Source organism: Procambarus clarkii, chromosome 77 (assembly GCF_040958095.1).
Source record: "Procambarus clarkii isolate CNS0578487 chromosome 77, FALCON_Pclarkii_2.0, whole genome shotgun sequence".
Classification (NCBI taxonomy): Eukaryota; Metazoa; Arthropoda; class Malacostraca; order Decapoda; family Cambaridae; genus Procambarus; species Procambarus clarkii.
In genome coordinates this window covers 12,374,310-12,400,275 of record NC_091226.1, presented here as the reverse complement: position 1 = coordinate 12,400,275, position 25,966 = coordinate 12,374,310, and the positions used below count along the sequence as shown (strand labels likewise).

The 25,966-nt window shown below is 41.3% G+C and overlaps 1 long non-coding RNA gene across 8 annotated transcripts in view; it reads left to right on the top strand.

Moving 5' to 3' along the window:
* Positions 1 to 24,361, top strand: part of LOC138357271 (uncharacterized) — a 263,605-nt gene extending 239,244 nt beyond the window's left edge. The window contains exons 5-9 of one of the 8 annotated variants that reach the window (XR_011224884.1): positions 15,913 to 16,082; positions 17,392 to 17,479; positions 19,009 to 19,137; positions 19,712 to 19,812; positions 23,089 to 24,361. This is a non-coding gene — a long non-coding RNA (uncharacterized lncRNA). The other 7 variants (XR_011224881.1, XR_011224885.1, XR_011224887.1 and 4 more) reach the window with 7 other exon arrangements.
* The last annotated feature ends 1,605 nt before the right edge of the window (positions 24,362 to 25,966 follow it).

The window sequence follows — 25,966 nt, the reverse complement described above, 5'->3', positions numbered from 1 at the left end:
AAGTGCGCTAGCTGTGAAGCCAGAATCCTATATATGACAAGTATTTCAGAGAAAACTGTACATGGAACATGAAGACCTGGCTTAATTACCTTTAGTTTGAGGCTTCCACGTGATCTAACCGGGTCACCCTATATCCTGACATTAATGGCCATAAATGAATGATAAACGGGTTTCGGAAAGAACACTTAACTTGAATTGTAGACATCGTGTTGGAGATGGTACCTTTGGTTTCCATAACACTACGTCCAAGTAAAATTAACAGGAGCCGAATTTGCTCCCGTGTGAGCCTCTGGTCTCGTTATAAACAATGGCTGTTTAACACTCCATACTATTGACGTTACTGGCCGACATTGTCCAGAATGATAGGAGCCGAATTTGCTCCACACGTCTCGGAGGTGACACAACAATGGCTCCCTCCTTCCTCCCTGACGCCTGGCCTACTTTGTCCAGATTTCAGAAAGTGATAGAAGGGTCACATTTACTCTACTTTAATATTGATAATTAAGTTAATTTATATAAGATGTTTTTATGATGGTAAAGTCCAAAGACTAATGTATTTAAGAATAATTCCCAGCAGAATAGCTGGTGAATTATAATGGTATGTGGTGATGATATCCCGTTTTCTTTAGATGGTAATTCCACTACAAGTTACGTTTTCTATGGGTAACTTGTTTATACAATACAGCTATTATCTGTATGATATATTAAATGCTGTCGGATTTTCCGACACCATCCAGCAGTCGACCCCACAGACGCATTCATTAATTTTTACACGTTATTCATTCGAAAGGAGAATTTTCTAAAATATAAATTATTATAAGCATATTGCACGTATAAGCATAGGTTAGGTTAGGAATTTAGGTTAGGAATTTAAGTTAGATATTTAGGTTAGGAATTTAAGTTATGTATTTAGGTTAGGAATTTAAGTTAGGTATTTAGGTTAGGAATTTAAGTTGGGTATTTAGGTTAGGAATTTAAGTTAGGTATTTAGGTTAGGAATTTAAGTTAGGTATTTAGGTTAGGAATTTAAGTTGGGTATTTAGGTTAGGAATTTAGGTTCTGTTGTCGATGATTAGTAGTACGTTGACCTGCATGAAGCGAGACAGGCCGGCCCCATTGGCTGGGCGAGAAGGTAGATTTAATATCCCAAAGTAGCGTCACTAGGCAGCATAGTGATGGCAGTTTCCTATGCTGTAGGTGCAGCATAGTGACACCAGTGGGTTTTGGTGCAGCATAGTGACACCAGTAGGTGTTATCTTGAGATGATTTCTGGGCTTTAGTGTCCCCGCGGCCCGGTCCTCGACCAGGCCTCCACCCCCAGGAAGCAGCCCGTGATAGGTGACTAACACCCAGGTACCTATTTTACTGTTAGGTAACAGGGGCATAGGGTGAAAGAAACTCTGCCCAATGTTTCTCGCCGGCGCCTGGGATCGAAGCCAGGGCCACAGGATCACAAATGCAGCGTGCTGTCCGCTCGGCCGACCGGCTCCTACTGGGGGGGGGGGGGGGTGGGGGTGTGTAGGTGCAGCATAGTGTAGCTATAAACTAATTTCATTCTATTTCCTCCTACAGGACAAATTCCTCCTACGACGTCAACTCGATTCATCTGAAGCTGTAACACTTTCATCTCTTAAGAGCTCCTCCACTCTAAAAAATATTTAAGACATCAAAATTGACGTAAAATTAGCTTCGTCAATGCTGCCTATTCGGCTCCTGTAATGTAGATTTCTAATCCGTCTGTAACCTTCGGTAGGCTCTTGGAACGTGCTTCAGACTCCCGACTCCAGGAATATTTCCTTCACAGTACAATGTTATGAAGTCCTGCATTGGATAGGTCTTCGCGTATCAATGAATTTTTATCTACTTAAAATGGCCACTGGTTCTAGCTCCACTAAATAAGTCAGACCCAAAGTGAAACTCAATATTTAATAGTTTTATTTATAATATTTCCTGATGTGCTGGAGAAATAGATTTTTGGGGACTTAATTAATGGTATTTCAGTATGTGATTAATGAGTGCAGAGAGTTTGATACCATAAATTGAAATGGGGAATTTTGAAAAGTGCAGGGCGGGGTTGGGCAAAATGTTACATAGCCTTCTCGGTTTGGTGCCTTCTTTTGATAGCCCCTCTCGCCGCTCAGCTCGTTGATGCCGTGAGGGGGGTTTAGTGGGCGGCTGCTGGAGTGTGATGCTCCTTGGGGCAGTCCTCTGTCCTTTTATAGCCTTGTGCTCCTGCTGCCGTCCTCTCCAATTGTGCTGAGCACCTTTTTCTTTTCCTTCTGTTTCGTTTTTCTCCCCTCTCTTCTTCTATCTGCTTGTCGTTTGCTGCCGACCTTTTGCTTGTTTTGGAATATTTCTTTGGACTACTTCTATTTTGACGCCTGGGTGCTTGAGGAGGCATACTCTTGCACCCGTAGAACTGTAGTACCCAACGTCTCGAGCGAGGGGAACCTTTTATTGTCAATCCCCCTTTCGTCGCTGAACCCGATCTCGACGGACTGACGGTTTTTAAGGTGGCGTTTGTGGGGCGTATACTCACGACGCACCCCTAGGAGGCCCCAGCATGATCGGCGATAGCTTCCTGTTGGGTGTCCTGCCTCTAATTGTGGCTCCATGGTGGGTGTGGAGGCACATTCGTGGATGAATTTCTTTCTCTTCGTCTCTATGTCGTTGAATGTTTCCGTTGTACCCTCTCAGGCTCGTGGGGTTGGCGACCAAGCCCCCGAGTCGGTCTGTATTGGAAGACCAGGCTCTGTAGCTCCCGCTGCGTTGGGCCCAGACCTTGCTCCTCCTTTGACCATCCTGACTTGTTCCCCCAGCTCCCCTCCCTCCTCTGTGGTTGGGTTCGAGCGTCCAGCCCCCGGTGGTGACCACTTCGTCCCCTGGTGCGGCTAAGTCTCTCGTTGTGACTACTGCGCGTTTTTGACCCCTCTTTCTCTAGGGGTTCTCAACGCCGTTCGCGCCCCAGCCGCACTCGCTCGATTCCTTCCCGTGCTGATGCGTATCAGGCCTTGTTTGGTCCTGCTTCATGGGCCAAATACTTTGATCTCCTCCCTCTTGATTCTGCGCCTCCTGACGATTTCTCCCTCCATCGGCATCTTGTAGATTCCGTGGATGCGTCTGTTACTTTCAACCCCACTCGTCTTGGTACACGTGTCGTTGCTGCTCCTTCTCAGGATGCAGGTTCCCGCTTGGCTGCCTTATCCTGCCTTGGCGAGATTCCTGTTCGGGTCTCCAAGAACGTTGGAATGAATGGCAGTGTTGGCACTATTCTCCTCCCACCTCATGTTGCAACCGGTGTTCGGAATCTGCAGGATTGCCACGATGATATTCGGTATATCGTTGATGCCCAAGGCCATTCTGTCCTCCGGGTTGACTCGTTTACTCGTCCCCCTCGTGGTCGTCGCCGTCAACCCCTTCGCGTTGTGAAGATCACCTTTGATGGTAGGAGCCTTCCATCCTCTGTCATTTTTGCTGGCGCTAGGTGCTCTGTCCAGGAGTATATTCCTTCTCCTCGACTTTGTAACAAGTGCTGGAGGTTTTGGCATGGTGCCCTCCGCTGCTCTGGGACTCTCTCTCTCTGTCCTTTGTGTGGGGGTGAAGGTCACTCTAAGTCGGAGTGCACTTCTCCCCAAGCTCGCTGCCTCCACTGCAGTGAGGCCCATCCTACCGTCTCCCGTCCCTGTGTCCATTACAAGCTTGAGGCAGCCGTCCTCAACCTGAAGCACCGGGAGCGTTTATCTTGTCCTGAGGCGAGGCGCCAGGTTCGCCGGCTCCCGCCTTATGCTAATATCTCTTATGCTCGCGTGTTGCGCTCTTCCTCTCCTCGTCCTTCCCACCTTCCTCAGACTCACAAGCGTTTCCGGGCCTTGGACCCTGATACGCCCACTGCCCCCTCCTCTGTCCCTTTGTATTCTGTCCCGAGGGGTCCCCCTCCTGGTCCTCTGTCTGGTGTTCCCCTTGTTTCTACCCGGTCTGTCGTGTCTCCTGTGTCTTCTTCTTCGTCCCCCTCCGATCCTCCTTCCCATCCTGTTCCTCCATCTATCGGCTCTCCCCGCCGCATGTCGGTGCAGGCGGATGTCCATCGCTCTCCTAGCGGCCGTCGTGTGTGCTCTCGTTCGGCTTCTCCTGTTGAGACCCTTGAATCCGTTGCCCAGTACGTGGTTGCTGGGACACCAGTCTCTTTAAGTCAGAAGCGTAAGCCTGGCTCCTCTCCTTCCTCCTCCCCGGCGGGTAAGAAGGCTTCGCTTTCTTCCTCGGCCCCTACTTCTGGCTCTGTTGCTCCTTCCCCTCCCGTTTCAGTGATTGCGCCCCCTGTTCCTGCTATGGAGGTTTCTTTGGCCCCTGCTTCCCTTTCGGTTGGTGCTCTTGCTGGGGTGCGCTCCCCTCTTTCTACTCCCCCTCTGCCTGCTGCTGTCCTTGACTGCTCCTCTCCGTTGTGTCCTCCTCCGGACCCCGCCCGTCCACCTCTGATCTGTTCTCCCGTTTCCTTCCCTCCGTCTTTGCTCAGTTTACCCATGCCCCCTAACCCTGACTTTGCTGACCCTGATCCCGACCGTGATATTCTTTAACGTGCTCTGTTGCTCTTTCGCCTTTGTTTCTTCCTTGTTCTCTGTTTTTGTCCTTTCTCTTCTCGTCGTTGTCCATTCTTCAATGGAACGTTCAAGGTTATTACTGCAATTTCCTCGAACTCCAACTTCTGATTTCGCGGTTTTCGCCCCTTTGTGTCTGTCTCCAGGAGCCGATGCTTGGTGCTCGTCCTGGTGGTTTTCGTGGCTATTCCTTTCTCTCCCCCCCCCCCCAGCCGTTGCTGGGGCTTGTAATTCTTCTGCTCTCTTGATTCATGCTGATGTTCCCTTTGTTCCTTTACTTTTTCCTTCGCCTCTCCATTGTTCTGCTGCTCGTATCTTTGTGGGGAAATGGTTCACGGTTTGTTCCATTTATCTCCCCCCCGAGTGTCCCACTTTCTCTTCCTGATTTGAAACACCACCTAGACTCCTTGCCGGAGCCTGTGCTCCTGCTGGGTGACTTCAATTGTCGTCATTCTCTTTGGGGTGACGTTCTGACGAATACCCGGGGTCGCCTTCTTGAGCCGTTTCTCCTCTCTTCTTCGCTGTCTCTTCTGAATTCTGGTGAGGCCACTCATTTGGACTCTCGGACTCGCACCCTTTCTTGTCTTGATATTTCTCTCTGCTCTTGTTCTCTTTACTTAGATTTCACGTGGCAGGTTCTTGATGACCTCCATGGAAGTGATCATTTCCCTATCCTTGTTTCCTTTTTCTGTTTTGCCGTTCCCTCTCTTTCCCTAGGTGGCAGTTTGCTAAGGCAGACTGGACCCTATTTACCCTCATTGCTGCTGTCTCTGCCTCTCTCTCGCGCTCTCCTTTTTCATGACACTGTCTTCAACGCTGCCCTCTGCTCTATTCCTCGGTCTTCCTCTCGGGGTCCACGGAAGTGCGTTCCCTGGTGGAATGCGGACTGTGCTCGGGCTGTCCGCTGTAAGCGTGCAGCCTGGAAGAGGCACCGCCGTAGGCAGACGACGGATTCTTTTCTTTTCTTTCGGAAAGCGAGTGCGGTGGCCCGTAGGGCCATCCGTACGGCTAAACGTGAATGTTGGGCATCTTATGTCTCAACAATTACGTCCGAAACCCCTCTGACCCAGATCTGGAAGCGTATCCGCAAGATAGCGGGTAAGTTCGTTCCCGATGTTTCACCGGTCCTTCACCTCCATGATACTCTTGTGGTGGACCCGTTGCAGGTCGCTTCCGTACTGGGTTCCCACTTTTCTTCTGTTAGCTCTGGTCTTCATCTTCCCCAATCTTTCCTTCTTCGTAAACCTGTCCTTGAGTCTCGTCCTTTAGATTTTTGCACTCATCTTCAGCTTCCCTATAATGATCCCTTCTCTCTCTCTCTGAACTTATTTCTGCCCTGGCCCTCTGCGGTTCTACGGCGGCGGGCTCCGATGGTATTCATTATGAGATGCTTCGCCCTCTCCCTCCGTGCACGTCTCAGTATTTTGTGAGTCTGTATAATCGGATCTGGGAGTCGTCGTCAGTCCCTGAGGACTGGCTCGATGCCGTTGTCCTCCCTGTTTGCAAACCGGGGTCTCTGGGTACTTCCCCTAAGGACTTTCGCCGTATTGCTCTCACAAGTTGTGTCTTGAAACTCTTTGAACGTATGATTAACGTTCGTGTGATGTGGTTCCTGGAACACCATCACCTATTCTCCCCTTCCCAATTTGGTTTCTGCAAGTGCCACAGCACGACAGATGTCCTGGTGAACTTGGAGGTCTATATTCATACTGCTTTTACTGCGAAAACCTCCGTTGTTGGCGTCCTTTTTTACCTTGAAAAGGCTTACGACACCACTTGGCGATATCATATTCTATCTGAGCTTAATTCTTTTGGCCTTCATGGTCATCTCCCTCTCTTTCTCCGCAGCTTCCTCTCTCGTCGTTCCTTTCGGGTGCGCCTTGGTACCGCTCTCTCTGCGTCTTTTCAGTAATACGAAGGTGTTCCCCAGGGTAGTGTTCTGAGCACTACTCTTATTCTGGTTGCCCTCAATGGTCTTCTTTCCTCTCTTCCTTCTGGTGTCTTCTCCGCTCTCTATGTCGATGATTTTACCCTTTGCCGTCAGGGTGATGATTCGCCTCTCCTTCAGCGCCGGCTTCAACTTGCAATTGATGCCGTGTTGTCTTGGGCCACCGGTCATGGCTTCAAGTTCTCAACTTGTAAGACTTGTGCCATGACTTTTACGCGGAAACGGGTTGTTCTTCGTCCCTCTTTGTCACTTTATGGTCATCCCCTTGAATACAAAGAATCCGCAAAGCTTTTGGGGTTATTCCTTGACACTCGTTTGTCTTGGTCTCCCCATATCTCTTACCTCCGTGTTGAGTGCTCTAAGGCCCTTACCCTCCTTCGGGTCTTGTCCCATACTTCTTGGGGGGCAGATAGGCGCACTCTCCTTGCTTTACATTCCTCTCTCGTCCTGTCTAAGCTCGATTATGGTTGCCCTGCTTACTCGTCTACTTCTCCTTCTACTCTTCGCCGTCTTGATGCTTTGCACCATAGTGGGTTGGGCCTCAGTTCTGGTGCCTTTCGTTCGAGTCCCATCCTTAGGTTGTATGTTGACACTGGCTTCCTGTGTCTCCAGGACCGCCGTGATCGCTACTGTCTTTGCTATCTTGCGCGGTCCTTACAACATCCTTCCTCTCACCTCTGTCGTGCTTTAACTTGTACCCCTCCTGCGGTTCCTGTTCCTCTTCACCACCTCCCTCTTTCTGTGCGGTTATCTCGCCTACAGGATTCTCTTTCCGTTCGTATTTGTGATGATTCTCCTCGTGTTGTTCCTTCTTTGCCCTCGTGGAGAGTCCCTCTTCCACGGTTTTGTACATCCTTGACCCGTATCACTAAAGCTTTTACCCCTCCTACTGTTCTAAAACGCCTTTTCCTCGAGCACTTTTCTTCTCACTCCCGCTCCGTTTCTGTCTTGACCGATGGGTGTAAGTCTGCGGATGGTGTTGGGTAGTCTGTTGTTTTTCCTGATCGCACTTATATGTGTTGCTTACCTCCGGAGAGTAGGATGTTTACAGCGGAGCTTTATGCTATTCTCTATGCTGTTGGTCTCCTGCTTTCTCGTTGTCAGTCTTCCTTTGTAGTTGTTGTAGACTCTCGTAGTGCCCTCATGGCTCTCGGGTCCTTTAATCCTGTTCATCCAGTAGTTGTCGAGATCCAGCATTGGCTGTTTCTTGTTCACAGTAAATTTAAGTCGGTTGAGTTTTGTTGGGTTCCCAGCCATATTGGTGTGTCTTTAAATGAGCGTGCAGATGCTGCCGCCAAGGAAGTTGTCCGCTCTTGTCCCATCTCTCGTAAAGGTATTCCGTATTCCGACTTTTACCCGGTTATCCATTCCTCAGTCCTTACCCGTTGGCAGGCTTCTTGGTTGTCTGTTACTGGTAACAAGCTACGTACTCTTAAATGTTGTGTTTCCTCGTGGCCGTCCTCCATAACCGGCGGTGGGAAACAGCTGTGGCGAGGTTGCGTATTGGCCATACTCGCTTAACCCATGGTCAGTTGATGGAGCGCCGCCCTGCTCGTTATTGTCCTAGTTGCATTGACCCTCTTACGGTCGTGCATGTCCTTCTTGAATGTCCTGACTTCCAGGACGAGCGTGTGTCTTGCTTTCCGACCGCCCCTCGCGGTCACCTGTCCCTCGATAGAATTCTTGGTGACTCGGATACTTTTGATATCGTTCGCCTTATGCGTTTTTGTTCCCGTATTGGCATCCTTGGTGATATTTAGCGCCCTCTGATTATTTATGACATTTGATGGTGCTACATAGCCTTCCCGGTTTTGTGCCTTCTTTTGATAATTACTTTGTTTCCCGGTTCCTGCGTGCTCTGGTGTATGTTGTAGGTGTTCTTTGTATGGCTGGTGGGTGTGTGCGCGGTTCCTGTGTATTTGTGTGTTCGGTTGTGGATGTCGTATGCGCTTGTGTATGTCATATTGTGTGCCCTTCAGGCTGTTGGCGAGTGCTCTTTGTTCTGTTGTGCCATTTTGTTTTGCCTTCGTTTGTTATGGCGTGCTTTACCTGTTGTACGTGTTTGTTCTTTATGTTTTGTGAATGTACTATTATGTTCCCTGTTGTGCCTTTGATGTATGTTTTGTTTTTTGATGTTACTGTGCTTGCTAGTTTGCCATTGTATTCTTTGTGGGTTGTTTTATGCTGTATTTTTCTATGCCTTTATCATGTTTGTTGTTTATTGTGAAATGCTGTCGGCCCTTCTGGCCGGTGGTGTATTGTTTTCTTTCGTTGTGTTCTGTATTGTGTGTTTTTGTATTGTATTTAAGTTCTATGCTTTGCATGTAAAAAAAAAAAAAGGAAAAAAAAAAAAAAATTGTTCCCCAACAAACCCATGTGTCGTACTAGGTAGTAATCGTATCAACGAGATCTCTGGAGAAGGCTTGTACATTCATTATTGTGTAATCTTGATACCATTTTGATATACAAATAATAAAGTGCTCATGCAAGCCATATGGAATATTCATTTTCCGTATGGCATTTTCTGTTGCGAACTCGTTGGAAGAAGTGGTTGGAGGTGTTTGTTTTGGTTTAAACTGTTAGTAGATATAGGTATGGGAATTGATTTTGAGGAAGGCGATAATAAAAGTATGTGTTTGTGGGAGAAAGTAATTGGGAAAATGATCATGGAAAGAGAAGGGCCTCAAAATAAAAAATCACTTAGGGTATATTACACTAACAGTAGAAGTCTAAGAAACAAAAATAACGAATTAAATGCACTTGTCTGCACAGAAAAAATAGATATTATTGCACTTACCGAAACGTGGATGAATGTAGAAAATAGAGAAATATTAGCTGAATATCAAATAAAAGGATTGAAAGTATTTCACACAGATAGATATATTAGACGAGGAGGGGGAGTAGGCATATATGTTAGGGACAAATTGAAATGTAGTCTCAAAGAGGGAATCAAAACTGAGCCCCACACACAAAGTATTTTGATAGAAATATACGAAAAAGCAAATAATAGTATAATAGGATTTATATATAGGGCACCAAATTTAGACAGAATGGAAGCAAAGCATCTATGGGATGAAATATCTAAGGCATCTAGATTTAACAGTATTTAGGTCATGGGTGATTTTGATTTTAGTGGAATAAACTGGTTGAACAAGACGGAATAGTGAAGCAGAAGATTTCCTAGAATTGACGATTGCTTTCTTACGCAACACATTACGGAACCAAGACGGGAAAATAATATTTTAGATTTAGTGTTAACTAACAGGGAAACACAAATCAATGACATCGAAATAGGGAGTGAGCTAGGGAACAGTTATCACAAAGTTATCAGATTTAGCATAGAATGGAATAGACCTGTAGGAGAAATGTGTTCAAGTGGCAGATTTTCGAAAAGCTGATTTTAATAGCCTAAGAAATGTTTTGTGTCGATTGATTGGAAACTCTTGGGTATGGGGTGTGGGTCGGTCTTGGAGCGAGACATGAACCCAGCGATAGGTGACGTAAATGGGTATTTCGATGTGGATTCCAAATAGAACTGATTTAAGAATATTCTAAACAAAGCACAGGAACGTAGTATACCATACAAATTGAATAGATCGAATTCTAATGACCCAAAGTGGATAACAAAGAATTTGAAGAACCTTATAGGTAAAAAGAGAGCTTGGTACAAAAGCATTAAAAATGTGAAGGTCCCTATAGAACAGGAATTCGTACAACTGGTTAGAAATGTTAAAAAAAGAGATAAGGAAAGCAAAAAGAAACTATGAAGTTCGCATAGCAGGGGAAGCAAAGACAAATCCTAAAGGGTGTTTTCAGTTATATCGTACTAAGACTAGGGAAAGGATAGGTGCATTAAAAACTGAGACAGGTCAAATAAGAGATAGTTATGAAGAGATGAGTAGTAATTATAATAAATATTTTGTATCTGTATTTACTAAAGAGGAAGTTAACAATATGCATTCAGGCGAACAAGTCTATGTGGGTGGGGACGAGGACAGGTTGACGAGTTTAGCAGTTACCAGGGAGGATGTTCTTAAACAAATAGTAAAACTGAAACCAAAGAAATCCCCAGGGACGAATGAAGTGTTTGCGAGTGCGCTTAAAGAATGCAAAGAGGAGCTTTGTGACCCACTGGCAACCATATTTAATAAATCAATAGAGTCAGGCAGAGTGCCAGAGTTTTGGAAAGTTGCTAATGTGATACCAGTGTTTAAGAAAGGAGATAGATCACTTGCGTCTAACTATCGACCAATTAGCCTAACGTCTATTGTGGGAAAGTTACTCAAATTTATAATGGCAAATAAAAATCGTCTTCATGTTGAAAAACATAAACGAATAATTAAGTCGCAACATGGTTTTATCAATGGGCGTTCATGTTTAACAAATTTGTTATCTTTTTATTCTAGCATAGTTGAGGCAGTTGATAGTGGTAAGGATTGCGATGTTGTGTACGTTGACTTTAGCAAAGCTTTTGATACAGTGTCACACGAGTGAATAAAAAGATAGTCTCATGGTATTGGGGGTGCTATATTAAGCTGGATTAGGGCATGGCTAAGTCAGAGTGGGATAATGTTGTTAGTGGAGTACCTCAGGGCTCTGTCCTGGGACCTCTGTTGTTAATATATATAAATGATTTAGATTCAGGTTTGAGTAGCAACATTTGCAATTTTGCCGATGATACGAATATTGGTAGGGAAATTATTTTTGAGGAGGACTCGCTATCACTTGTAGTTTATCTAGATAGGGTTTTGAAATGGTCAAAGGACTGGCAAATGCAGTTTAATGCTGATAAATGTAAAGTTGTGAAGAACTACACCAGGTGTCTTGTTACTTGGACTTGGATTAATGAAACCGAGCGTCCTGTTTGCCTTATTGTGAACATTCATGCATTGGTCCTTTTGTTTTAAAATCTTACTAATCATGGCTCCCGATCCCTTTCGCGGTCCGACTTCGCAATCTCAGCACCACCTGGCTCGTATCTTGTAAGTCTTATCATCATTACCTAGCCTCAGAACTTTGCATTTGTCTGCGCTAGGCTGCATCTGCCAATCTTTTGATCATTTCGAAACTATTTGGATCAACCTGCAGTGATAGCGAGTCTTCTTCAGAGTCAATTTCCCAACCGATTTGTGTGTCATCTGCAAATTTGCGGATGTTGGTGCTCGAACCTGAGTCTAAATCATTTATGCATGTTGTAAACAATAGAGGTCCCAGGACAGAGCCTTGAGGCGCTCCACTGACAACATTATGCCACTCTGACTTAAGGCCATTTATGCTAGCTCTGTTTTGGAGTTGACATGCCCTGGTCGAACTTTATATAGCACCCCCAATACCATGAGCCTCTATTTTTTGTTTGATGAGTCTTTCATGTGGCACTTGATCAAAAGCTTTGCTAGAGTCGTGGTGCACAGCATCGCAATCCTTACCACTGTCAAATGCCTCGACTGTGTTGGAATGAAGGGATAGCAAATGTGTCATATATGAACGGCCATTTGCAGAACCATGTTGCGAGTCATTTATTCATTTATGTTCTTCAAGATTTAGTTAGTTTAGTTCATTTATTATGCACCCCATACCCATCTTGTGGGCGGTAGTGGAAAAGGGTTACAGAGGCACATAATGGGCTCAGGAACTGAACCCCGCAATTCATTTAGCTAAGCAAGTTACAATGTTGATGAGGTAGTTAGAAAATTTCATACAAGTCGTGACATCAACAATGGGTTCGAGATCGACCTCAAGTACAGGTTCTAAATGAAGCAACTGACATATGTGGAGAGCTAGTGTCAAAATTGATATGTTCGTCCTGCACACCGCCCCCCATCCAGTGGGCAGCGGTGGATAGGTTACAATCACTTAGTTACTACCCACAGTTAGCAAACGGGATATTTGGCTAAAATGTCTGGTAGCAGATCATTTTGAATGACATTGACATATCGCTGGAACATTGGTTATAGAATTGTCTCTAAGACGAATTGTATTTACAATTGTCGAATCGGGTAGGTTTCCAGCAATGAACGTTGAAATTGAAATAAGTTTATTGAGGTAAAATACACACAAAGGGATGAGGTAGCTCAAGCCATTCTCACCCCATTCAGTACAACGTGTTAATATATACATAGACACACATCACAAATAAACATATTACCAAACATTCTGAGAGGTAAACATACATTTCCTCCTTCACAAGTAGTATGGTATCAGACGTACACACAAATACTGTTATGACCTAGGTATACTGTATAGACAATTTGCAAGACAGCTGCAGATAAATCAACAAATTATTACAATCTTGGTGCAAAATTGTTATATCTCTCCAGACTAACATCAACCTTTCCGTTGTGACACATCCAGGCTATTTGTTGAGGAGCAATGGACGTTGGGCTGATTGGGCGATAGTTTGACGCGGGTGATCAATCTCCTTTAAGAATTGGTACCACATTAGCTACCTTCCATGACTCTGCCATCATTTTGGCATTCTTGCAAGAAAGTGAGTTGGAAATGAATAGTCGTGGGCACTTGGTGTCAATTGCTGGCTTGGAAAACATAGCACATGAATTGCAATATCTTTCATAGATATTGGAAAGATATGGGGTCCCTCGATTGTTTCAAGCGCGGGTTAGACATGTTTATGAGTGGGATTGGGTGGTTATAGATAGGAGCTGCCTCGTATGGGCCAATAGGCCTTCTGCAGTTGCCTTTGTTATGTTCTTATGAATCAAGTAACTTTCCCACAATAGACGTTAGGCTAAGTGGGCGATAGTTTGACGGAGGTGATCTATCTCCTTTTTTAAAAATTGGTACCACATTAGCTACCTTCCATGACTCTGGCACTCTGCCTGACTATTGATTTCTTAAATGTGGTAGAGAGTGGCTCGGAAAGCTCCTCTTTGCATTCTTTAAGCACCCTGGCAAACACTTCATCCGGCCGTGTTGATTTGTTTGGTGTTAGTTTTTCTAATTGTTTAATTACATCCAGCCTGGTAACTGCTAAACTAGTCAACCTGTCCTCATGGCCATCCACATAGACTTGTTCGGCTGAAGGCACATTGTTAAGTTCTTCTCTAGTAAATACAGATATAAAATATTTGTTAAAAATACTACTCATCTCTTTGTCATTATCCGTTATTTCACCTGTCTCAGATGTTAATGGACCTATCCTTTCCCTAGTCTTCGTTAGAGATAACTGAAAAAGAACATTAGGATTTGACTTTGCTTGCTCTATGGGAACTTCATAGTTTGTTTTTGCTTTCCAAATTTCTTTTTTTAACATTTTTAACCAGTTGTATGAATTCCTGTTGTAAACTGACTTCTCCATTCTTAATCCTTTTGTACCAAGCTCTCTTTTTACCTACAAGATTCTTTAAATTATTTGTTATCCAGTTTGGGTCATTAGTATTCGATATATTAGTATTCGTCATTAGTATTCGATAATTGGTCTAACTATCGACTTTTTAGCCTAACGTCTATTGTGGGAAAGTTACTCGAATCTATAATAGCAAATAAAATTCGTCTTCATCTTGAAAAACATAAATTAATAATTGAGTCGCAACATGGTTTTATAAATGGCCGTTCATGTTTAACAAATTTGTTATCTTTTTATTCTAGCATTGTTGAGGCAGTTGATAGTGGTAAGGATTGCGATGTTGTATACCTTGACTTTAGCAAAGCTTTTGATACAGTGCCACATGAAAGACTGATTAAAAAGATAGAGTCTCATGGTATTGGGGGTGCTATATTAAGCTGGATTAGGGCATGGCTATACCAAAGGAAACAGAGAGTTAGTATAAATGGAATCAAGTCAGAGTGGGAAAATGTTGTAAGTGGAGTGCCTCAAGGCTCTGTCCTGGGACCTCTGTTGTTTATAATATATATAAATGATTTAGATTCAGGTTTGAGTAGCAACATGTGCAAATTTGCCGATGATACGAAAATCGGTAGGGAAATTAATTCGGAGGAGGACTCTATCACTTCAAGTTGATCTAGATAGGGTTTTGAAATGGTCAAAGGATTGGCAGATGCAGTTTAATGCTGATAAATGTAAAGTTCTGAGGTTAGGTAATGATGATAGAGTTACAAGATACGAGCTAGATGGTGTTGTGATTGCGAAGTCGGATTGCGAAAGGGATCTGGGAGTTATGATTAGTAAGAATTTAAAACAAAAGGATCAATGCATAAATGTTCGTAATAAGGCAAATCGGACACTTGGATTTATTAATCGCAGCGTTAGTAACAAGACACCTGGTGTGGTTCTCAAGCTATATCTTGCTCTAGTTAGGCCCCATTTAGATTATGCAGTTCAGTTTTGGTCGCCATATTATAGAATGGATATAAATTCACTTGAACGTGTCCAGCGTAGGATGACTAAGTTAATTCCCCAAATTAGAAATCTTTCATATGAAGAAAGATTAACAAAGCTTAAGTTGCATTCACTGGAAAGGCGAAGAGTTAGGGGTGACATGATAGAGGTTTACAAGTGGATGAATGGACATAACCGGGGGGATATTAATAGGGTTTTAAAAGTATCAACACAGGACAGAACACGAAACAATGGGTATAAATTGGATAAGTTTAGATTTAGGAAAGACTTGGGTAAATACTGGTTCAGTAACAGGGTTGTTGATTTGTGGAACCAATTGCCGCGTAACATTGTGGAGGTGGGGTCCCTCGATTGTTTCAAGCACGGGTTGGACAAGTATATGAGTGGGATTGGGTGGTTATAGAATAGGAGGTGCCTCGTATGGGCCAATAGGCCTTCTGCAGTTACCTTTGTTGTTATGTTCTTATGTTCTTATTAAATTTGTATGGTATAGTACGTTCCTGTGCTTTGTTTAGAATATTCTGAAATAATTTATATATTAAATTCACATCGTAATCTCCTTTGACGTCACCTATCGCTGGGTTCAAGTCTCGCTATAAGACCGGGCCACACCGTATACCCAAGACTTTCCAATGTATTTGACGCAAAAAGTTTCTTAGGCTATTAAAAACAGTTTTTCGAAAATCTGGCACTTATAGAATTTTCTCCTACAGGTGTATTCCAATCTATGCTAAATCTGATTACTTTGTGATCACTGTTCCGTAGCTCACTCCCTATTTCGATGTCCTTAAATTTTGTTTCCCTGTTAGTTAACACTAAATCTAAAATATTATTTTCCCACATTGGTTCCTTAATGTGTTGCGTAAGAAATCAATCGTCAATTAATTGTAGAAAATCTTCTGCTTCACTATTCCCTGTTTTGTTGAGGTAGCCGGCTGACGTGGCAAATTTCACCGACACACGCATATACGTAAGTTTCTCCAGGCCAAAAAGATGGGCGACCTTCACATCCAAAACGTCCAGTAACGCGAGTAATACGAGAGGGCAATCCACAGGAGGTGAGAAAGCAAGCCGCACAGTATCTACACGGCGAATCGGCCTACTCCCAGCCGCCGCCATGCCGGGAGCCAAGACGTCGGTGAGCGGGCGGACCACCAGCCCGTCGCAGCGGCCAAGAACTACTGGGAACACGAGACGTGGCGACGACTACCCCCCCACTCCAGTGGTGAGGCCTGGGGTCTGAATCACGAAGCAGTTACGCAAGTACTTACGAACCTGTACATCTTTTCTCAATCTTTGGCGGCTTTGTTTACAACTGTTAAAGAGTTAATGAGCTCCGAAGCACCAGGAGGCTGTTTATAACAATGACAACAGTTGATTGGCAATATTTCATGGGGGTAAACTGTTTAATAAATGTAACGAAAGCCGTCAAAGATTGAGGGTTGATGTACACGTTCGTAAGTGGTTTCGTGAATGTGGCCCCTGAACTCCACGGTACTGTACCTTGTAGTGTAGTGTACCGTACGGTTGTGTACTGTTGTATATTGTAGTGTACAGTAATGTGCCCTTGACTGTAGTGTATCGTACGGTACTGTAATGTATACAGTACAGTATACTGTAGTGCATCGTAGCGTACGGAACTGTACTGTACGATACTGTACTATGCTGTACTGTGTTGTACTGTACATACAGCTTGAATAATTAATGTTATTATTTAAAAAGTATAATATATATTTAATAATAAGTATTGGAAAATCATCATTTGTGAGTGTAATGTAAAACAATAAATGTATGTAATTAATTATTTAATTATATACAAGAAGGTACATTGTGTTTGTGGGAATACATAGCAAAATACAGTAATTACACTCTTGTAAAGCCGCTAGTACGCGCAGCGTTTCTGGCAGGTGCGTAATCTAACAGAGAATTTAAAATAGGTAAATTATATAAAACTGAATAAAATCTCATTCATTTGGTACATGTATGTTTCTTATAGTTTGTGTATACATTTTATTGTATATATTTCATTTTCCAAAAATAAATCTCATGAACTACTCGGGTATCCAATTACGTCGAGGCGACGAATGACCGTACAGGTTGCGACAATGTGACGTCAACTGAAAATGAGAAAGGTGATTGGCTATTGAGTATGTGACGTCAAGTGAAAATGAGAAACGTGATTGGCTATTGAGTCCACCTGCTCATTGAGGCGGAACGGAACGTTATTTTGCCCCTAGAATTAGCCGAGTAGAGGTGTACAAGTTAGTGTTAGGGCGTGTTGTTACTCTTAGCTGGTAGCCCGTTACCCTTTGGGGTTCGCTTTGGTGACAGACCCCTAGGTTACACTGTCACTCTGTACACCGTCAAAACGCACATAGGGGCAAAAATCTAATATTTTTAGCTGTCGTATATACCCCCTGTTGGGGGGTGGATATATTCATGGACATTTTTAGTACTGACCCATAATCGGTACTGAAATGTATTTATAAATGTTTAGGTACTGTATTTTAACATTGTATTTAATTTTCCCACAGCAGTCTTGAAGGAGCGGTGATTCCAGTCATATCCTGCCGAGCAGAAGCTGGTGGCAGATGTTCCAGTTGTGGTATTTGAGTTACCAAGGTATGATGGGCCTATCCGGCAGTTTGGAAATAGTTAGAGGCATAGTAATATTGTATTAGGAATAGCGTAGTTTTGAGCGTAATTTTGGCCATTGAACTTTGAGCAGTCATTACTACAGCCATATCAGGACCCCCATCAGTTATGTTTTAAATATGAAAATCTATGAGTTACAGCACTTAACATTAAGTGGTGTAAAACGTTGCTCAAAGTGTAAATTTCTAGTCTGGAAGGAGGATGGTGGTGTTGCTTGCGGTAACTGGTGATTAAGAGTAATGAATAAGTGGGTTGATAGTGTTTTGCCTCTCTCGGTGTGGGTAGTGTAGTCTTTGATCGCAATTTAGTGGTGTTGTGCCCCCCACGCCACTTTAAAGTGTTTGGGTTACGTGGGTACATAATTTTAGGTATGAGGGGGGGGAACCGTTGACAATACGTAGCCGTCCTGTCCTCGTCGAAGGCCGTAGACATAAATTTACCAGAGTGGTTTGACGTACATTGGTGATAACATTTCAATAAGGAAATGTTTAATGTTAGCGAGAATATTAAGTGAATTTGTTTATGTTAAATATACAGTATTCAATAAGCGCGACCTCCTTCGTAGGAGAAAGAGCTCGTAAAAAAAAATACAGGTCAACATTATCATTTATTCGTGTATGGGATGTGAAGGTTCCGGTTGACTTGCTAGCAATGGCTGATTAATTTCAACTCCAGATGTGAGCCTCGTGACAGTATTTGTCTTGTTTAGTGTAGGTGGCTGGCGACGGTGCACGTGGGAGTGTGTAGGTGGTGGTTATGTTGTTGATATTGGTGTAATTGTGTAGTGAGCGGGATAGCGTGCGCTGCACCAGTAGTGTATGTGGAGGCAAAATTGAAAATACATGTAAAGTCACTTGTTTAAGTTATGGTTGAGCTTCAGGTATTGGTCCACGATCTGTTGGTTATCATTGTGTAGCAGGAAGTATTTGGTGTGGACTTGATTTTGTAGTGTTAATGGAGAATTGTGTACTAGGAACATAGTGTCCTTTCCTTGGAACATAATCAGGCAATCTGTGGTGATATAGGTACCCCAATTACTACTGGTAGGTTATTATTGGGCAGTTAAGGTTGTCTAACCAGAAGTGTAACATAGAGGGTTATTGGGGGAAGGGAGGATGATTATGCGGGAACACGGAGGCCGAATAATTGAAAATATCTTGTTTAGCTTTGGATTGTAGGTATACCCGACATGGTGTTTTGTGTGGGTAAGGGTATTGTCTTGGCGGCGCTTTGATGGTATTGAAAAGAATTAGCAGTGGTCCGAGGTGCAAGAGATGTTTGGCTATGTATTCTAGTTGAAGCTCATGTAAAGGGAGTTACATGTCAGAAAGTAATATACAGATTGTTAGAGGTTGAATTATATTATAGGAAATGATTTCGCAGGGGAGAGAGAATTGTGTAAGGAGTTTGGACTAGAGTATTGATAGATGGTTGTAAGCCTTAAGAAATGTTGTCAATGTTAAATGGATGCATAATATATTGAATATTTCATGCAGATGAGCGTGTGGAGAGGTGCGGGCTGGGCGAAACATCAATGGTGATGTATCTATTTGTGAAGAAAGCAACATTGGTGGAGGGGAACCAACGCCACACTGCAGAGTAATGGAAGAGGCTGTGACCTGCAGGTGAGTGATATGTTTATTTGAACACATCTTCCTCCAAGAATGTAGTTACGTAGTCGATAAAAGTGAAATACCAAGTAGTACTAAATATATTATCATTCGTGAATTAATCATGTGGTGTACTTTGAGCATTAGACGTCATGAGACCCAGCCTTACTAGACGGAACACTTTCATTATATAATAAAAGTAAATTGCTGGAAGTGAAGATAACGTGTGGAAGGTTGGGTGTGTGTGTGTGTATGAATGCTACGCGGTTTTCATGTATAGATGGTGAAATACACATGAAGAACAGGTCACACAGTGGCAGCTCCCAGAGAAGAGATTAAGCTTAGTTGATAACCCCCCCCCCCCCCCCACACACACACACACACACCAGTGTCGGGAATGTTGACTGGCGCTTGGAATCATAACTCAGTGCATGTCCCATTTGAAAATTGGTCCATGAGGCACCCCCCCCCCCCCAAGCTGTCTTGTTTTCGGAACAGTGCATGGCCGTGTATTTGAGATAGTAATGTTGATAAGGAATGTTTATCGTATATGAATGTTGAGAATCCTGAATAGAATATAGTTTCGCAGGTGAGACGCTTGAGGACCCTAGACGTGGATACCATCGTGTGTAGTTACTCTAGGGTCACAACCTCCAGCTGTTGAATGATCAAGTTTGTGTTCCATAGAAGGTACGACCGAATTACAAATTGTTGTAAATGTTTATAGTGCAGAATCGTCGAGCATGTAATTTGATGGTTATTAGAGATCCATGGGGTTTTGAATAGTTATTAATGTTGAATATATATAATTGAGAAATAGGATGGAGTCGCCTAGAAGGCGTGTCCTTACAGAGGGCAGTAAATATGTGGTCAGGTCCAGGAAGGGGAAATATATAGTTGATGTAGAGAAATAATATTAGGGAATTGTTGAATCATAAAGGAATATATAGTTGTAGGGAATCATAATGGAATAATGAAACTAGAAGTACCTAATGTCCTAATATTTGTGTTAGGAGATTAGACCAAGAGGTACGTAAATGTGAAGAATAGGTACGTAATTAGGAGTAATAGGTTTACGATAAGTACCCAATATATAAAGTAAAAGTAACGTAATTGCATGTTCCTTGTTTTGTACATTGTTGCTTGAAAATAGCATTGTATGTAGTGTTACCTAATATTATAATCATGTAGCCCATGGCAGAAATTGACCATTGTGATCATTGCTGTGTTATGGTGTTTAAAATTGGTGTATGTTGCGTATTAATGTTAGTATAAATGACGAATGAAGGTGTCAATGGAATCTGAACTTTAATATACCAATGTTGTTTAATAAACTAAACGTGAGATTACAACGTAGAGGTATGTTTGTATCAATCATTGTATTAAATCCGGTGTAATTGACGTAGTTAAAATTATGTTAGAATAAGGATGTGGGCGAAAGGCTGCGCGTACTAATGGCCTTAGAAGTGTAAATAGCATGCTATGTATTATAACCAAGCCAATGTACCTTGTTGTATATATAAATGTGATTGGCATTGTAGGAAATACAAAATAAGAAGTTTGTAATATATGGGAAACGTTAGAGAAATGAAGATAAATTGGTAATAGATAAAATTCAATCATATATAATAGATATATGTATATAATTCAGATACAGTGTCCGTGGTGTAGTGGTAAGACACTCGCCTGGCGTTCCGCGAGCGCTGTCATGGGTTCGTATCGTGGCCGGGGAGGATTTAGTGGGCGCAAATCCTTAACTGTAGCCTCTGTTTAACGCAACAGTAAAATGTGTACTTGGTTGTAACAACGAATCTTCGCGGCAGGGATCGTATTCCAGGGACGTGGGCGAAACGCTACGCGTACTAGTGGCTGTACAAGAATGTAACAACTCTTGTATATATCTCAAAAAAAAAAAACAAATTTGTAAAGCAGACGTGAATGTAGTGTTAGAACATTGACTGTAATTGACTTACCCTGTTGTAAACGGTGGCTATATGAAATGTTATATTGTCTTTCTGTTACAATATGTTATGGCTCACAAAATATGTATCCGGAATGTATTTATCTTGGACCCGCATCACGGGTCCAAGTGTTTTGCTGTTACCTTCTTTGGGCTTGCAAGTAGGATATGTTATTCTGCAATGTATTACAATTGATGCAGTGCCCCCGTGCATGTTTTATTAAGTTATTAAAATTGTTGGTTATTGTATTTAGTTATTGATGAAGTAACGTAGGTTGTGCTAGTTGGGGAGTTAGAAATCTGAATGAACTGAGGTAGGCTGTGATAGGCGCGGAGTAGGGCTCCTCCACCCCCCTTTAGCTGCAGGTTACTGGCCCTGCATTGACGTTTAGTTACATCAGCTAAGTATTCCCGCAAATTATGCAGGGTGTTGCTGCAGGTTTTAGTTATTAGTTGTTTAGACTTATATTTGTTGATAATATTGGTTATCGCGTTAAAGTTAGGTAGGTTAGCTGCTGTGTCACAGGCCTCCTGGGCGGTACGTTTTAAGTTTTCATAGAATGTTATGTTCCATAAATGTCCTGAAAATAAAAAAGGAAATTTTATGCAGTGCATGTTTCTTTGGTGGTTTGACATTTGTTAGTTTAACTTATAGGTGAAGCATAAGTTAAGTCAGGTAGGATGTCCTAGACGGTGTATTTGGGCCTCATGCCTCTGGCTTTAAGTTTATCTTGGACTCATATTATGAATAGTTCGTTCCGGAATGTATTGGTACTCATGCATTGCTTCAGTGGAAGTCATGTTACTTACCGCTTTAGAGGTGGGTGGTGATTGTTGAGTTTGTGATGACGTTATTACTGACAGGTCGAGATTAGCATTTTCGTTTAGCAGTACCAGTAAACGTTTCTAGTGGTTTTGTCTGGCCGGTGTAGGCCGAAAGAATGTGGCGGCTCCCGGTTTATGCAGACATGTGTGGCGTCCCAGGCCGCTGGTTATCCGACGTGTTGTCTGCTGGGTGTAGGCGGGAAGATACTGGTGGTTCCCAGGCCGCTGGTTTATCCAGACGTTTGTGTGGGGAATGTAGCCATGAAAGTTATAGCCACTGGCGTCTTAGGTGAGTGCGTTCATGGTCTGGTCTGCAGCCAACGTTCTTCGTGTGATGAGTTAAGGTGGCGATGTTATTGAGGTATTATGTTTATATTTGTGTTATAAATATGCGGGCTTCCCGGCCGGTGGTTTATGGAGACTTTTTACAAATAGGGATCGCTAGCGTTCCTGGTGTCCATGTCACTTTGCCTCAGATGGGGAGATGTTTAAGTTGTTGGGTTACTGCTGGTCGCAGATGGTCATTGACACTGAGACTAAACTCATTGACGCGTGTTAAGGCAGTTTCTTAGGTTAACTATTGAGGTGTAACATTGTTTCGGAGGCCAACATAGAGTGGAGATCAGTGTAACGGACTCTGTTACCCTCGTTATAATTTGTCAGTGTGGACGGAAGCATGTTGCGCCTTAAGAGGTGTTCGTTATAAGGTTATATTTATCGAATTATTTTATAATATATACATAGTGGTCATATAAATATATATTGTTTTGTTTGATAATATTCAATGTTAAAATAAAAAAAATAATTATGGCTTGCTAGATGGATGGCCGTTGATTAACATGTGGCCTTTACGCCGATACGTAAAGTGGGTGCCCCCCCCCAAGCTATTTTTGTGGGTAAAGTTCTGCTCGGGTTGGTAGTTACCTTACTTAGCTACAGACTAGTTTCCTGGAAGATCTTTTTCTCTTGGTTTCCCCTGTGCCAGGGTTGGTTTTCAGATTTCTCCAGAGGGTATCAGCCTGCCTTTATCCATTAATGACAGTTGCCCAGTTCGGTTGCGGAAATGTGGCCCTCCTCTTAGAAACGAATTCCAGCAGTAGCCTTAAGGGTTAGGTTCGTTGGCTGTGACGTTGATAGTGCATGGCCGTTTCTGCCCACTCTTACTGCCTTAATACTTGCAGAACCGACTACGGAAGGCGCACGAGGTACACCATTGATGAAGAATGAAAAGGGATGGAGCCCGAGGACAGAGAACTGGACCCATGAGGTCGACCCCACATTGCTAGTTCCAGCGGGCAGGCGACGCGTTGGGCCTTCTGGGTTGTGGTTTCGGCGCGGTGTTTGCGGTGCTCGGGCGGAACCCCCAAATAGATAAGCCTGCAGATAGCTAATAAATAATGGGATGAATTGTAATAATGTGTGTAAATAAAATAATGCAAGTTTAATTGACTACATATGGATGTAATTATGAATTGTAATTAAAATGTAGTTTTTAAATATAAGGAATAATCATAATAATGAATGTTATGCACTAGTGAGTAAGTCATTATCATTGCTGTTAATGAGCAAATACTGTTACTGAATAAAATAGGTAATAAATATAGAAAATAATAATAAAAAAAATTAGTTCTTAATAATCTAATATGATTTAGCATTATCCAAAAAATAAGTCGGCAATCTGAGGAGGTTTTGTTCAAGCTCAGAAAATGAAAATAGAAGTAGTGTTAGCGTTGAATGTTGAAACCAATGTTAAAGTAAAACGGTATAGAGAAATACAATAGAAAATAGATATGAATAATACCTTTGATGTTTGTAACATGTTGGCTTTCTCGTCACTTGCACAATAGTTACTGTGTTGGGAGAGAGTGTGAGAAGATCTCTCATCTCCCGGAGTGTGAGTGACAGGGAAAAGATAGTGTTATTATTAATCATGGAAGAAAGTAGTGAGAATATTATCTTTGAGCGTTAATTGATGGAAATTTATTGCCGTTGATGTACAATAATATACCCATAGATAGTACTGTATTAGCGTGAAATTGGATTGTTGTAATATTACGGATTGAATTTGTGGTAGAAATACCGTGAGGTACTCGTTAGTTTTAGTGAATAATATTGTTTGAACTGTTGTCAAAGAACATACTTGAATTTTAATACATAATGTTCTTTCGAGTGTCAAGGTATTTAAGTTTGTATAGTTATCAATAAGTAGTGTACCCACATCAAATTGTATGGATGTGTGATATCATTATGATAGACAGTATACATCGCAGCTACAAGAATTTTTGGGCAAGTGTAAAATTTATATGCTTTGCTTACTATATGACAAATGAATCTTGTAATGTGTATTTGTGTGGCCCCTTGAGGTTCTGCAAGTATAGGTGAGTGGAAGTACCCTAAATGACTATAATGTTTATATGTAATTATTATTGTCTGAATAAACATACTTGAATTGAAGGTTGTTTTTTGTTTATTTGTTTTTAAACAACCTCTTCTGTTTTGTTTTGTCCTGTTTGTAGTCACAGATGAGACTGATGTAAATTCTATATAAACGTTGTTTGAAGGAAATAGAACGTTGTGTGAATATATAAAAGGCATCCCTGAAGACGTTATTCTTCAATATTGAAGAATAATCTTCAATATTGATGATTAATATTGAAGAATATTCTTCAATATTATTCTTCAATATTGAAGAATATTCTCCAATATTGAAGAATATTCTTCAATATTGAAGAATATTCTTCAATATTATTGTTCAATAATAATAATATTGAAGATTATTATTCTTCAATATTGAAGAATATTATTCATCAATATTGAAGAATATTCTTCAATATTGAAGAATAATATTGAAGAATATTCTTCAATATTGAAGAATAATATTGAAGAATATTCTTCAATATTGAAGAATATTCTTCAATATTGGAGAATAATATTGAAGAATATTCTCCAATATTGAAGAATATTCTTCAATATTGGAGAATAATATTGAAGAATATTCTTCAATATTGAAGAATAATATTCATCAATATTGAAGAATATTCTTCAATATTGAAGAATATTCTTCAATATTGAAGAATATTCTTCAATATTGAAGAATAATATTCTTCAATATTGAAGAATATTCTTTAATATTGAAGAATAATATTGAAGAATATTGTTCAATATTGAAGAATAATATTGAAGAATATTCTTGAATATTGCAGAATATTCTCCAATATTATTATTCAATATTTGAGAATATTCTTTAATATTGGCGAATATTCTCCAATATTGAAGAATATTCTATAATATTGAAGAATATTCTTAAATATTATTCTTCAATATTGAAGAATAATCTTCAATATTGAAGAATATTCTTCAATATTATATTGAAGAATAATCTTCAATATTGGAGAATATTCTTCAATATTGAAGATTATTCTTCAATATTGGAGAATATTCTTCAATATTGAAGATTAATGTTAAATATTGAAGATTAATATTTATTATTCTTCAATATTGAAGAATATTCTTCAATATTGAAGAATATTATTCATCAATATTGAAGAATATTCTTCAATATTGAAGAATATTCTTCAATATTGAAGAATAATATTGAAGAATATTCTTCAATATTAAAGAAATATTCTCCAATATTGAATAATAATATTGGAGAATATTCTCCAATATTGAAGAATATTCTCCAATATTGAAGAATATTCTTCAATATTAAAGAATATTCTCCAATATTGAATAATAATATTGGAGAATATTCTGCAATATTGAAGAATATTCTCCAATATTGAAGAATATTCTTCAATATTGAAGAATATTCTTCAATATTGAAGAATATTCTCCAATATTATTATTCAATATTGGAGAATATTCTTCAATATTGACGAATATTCTTCAATATTGGAGAATATTCTTCAATATTGAAGAATAATCTTCAATATTGAAGAATATTCTTCAATATTAATCTTCAATATTGAAGAATATTCTTCAATATTAATCTTCAATATTGAAGAATATTCTTCTATATTGAAGAATATTCTTCAATATTATTCTTCAATATTGGAG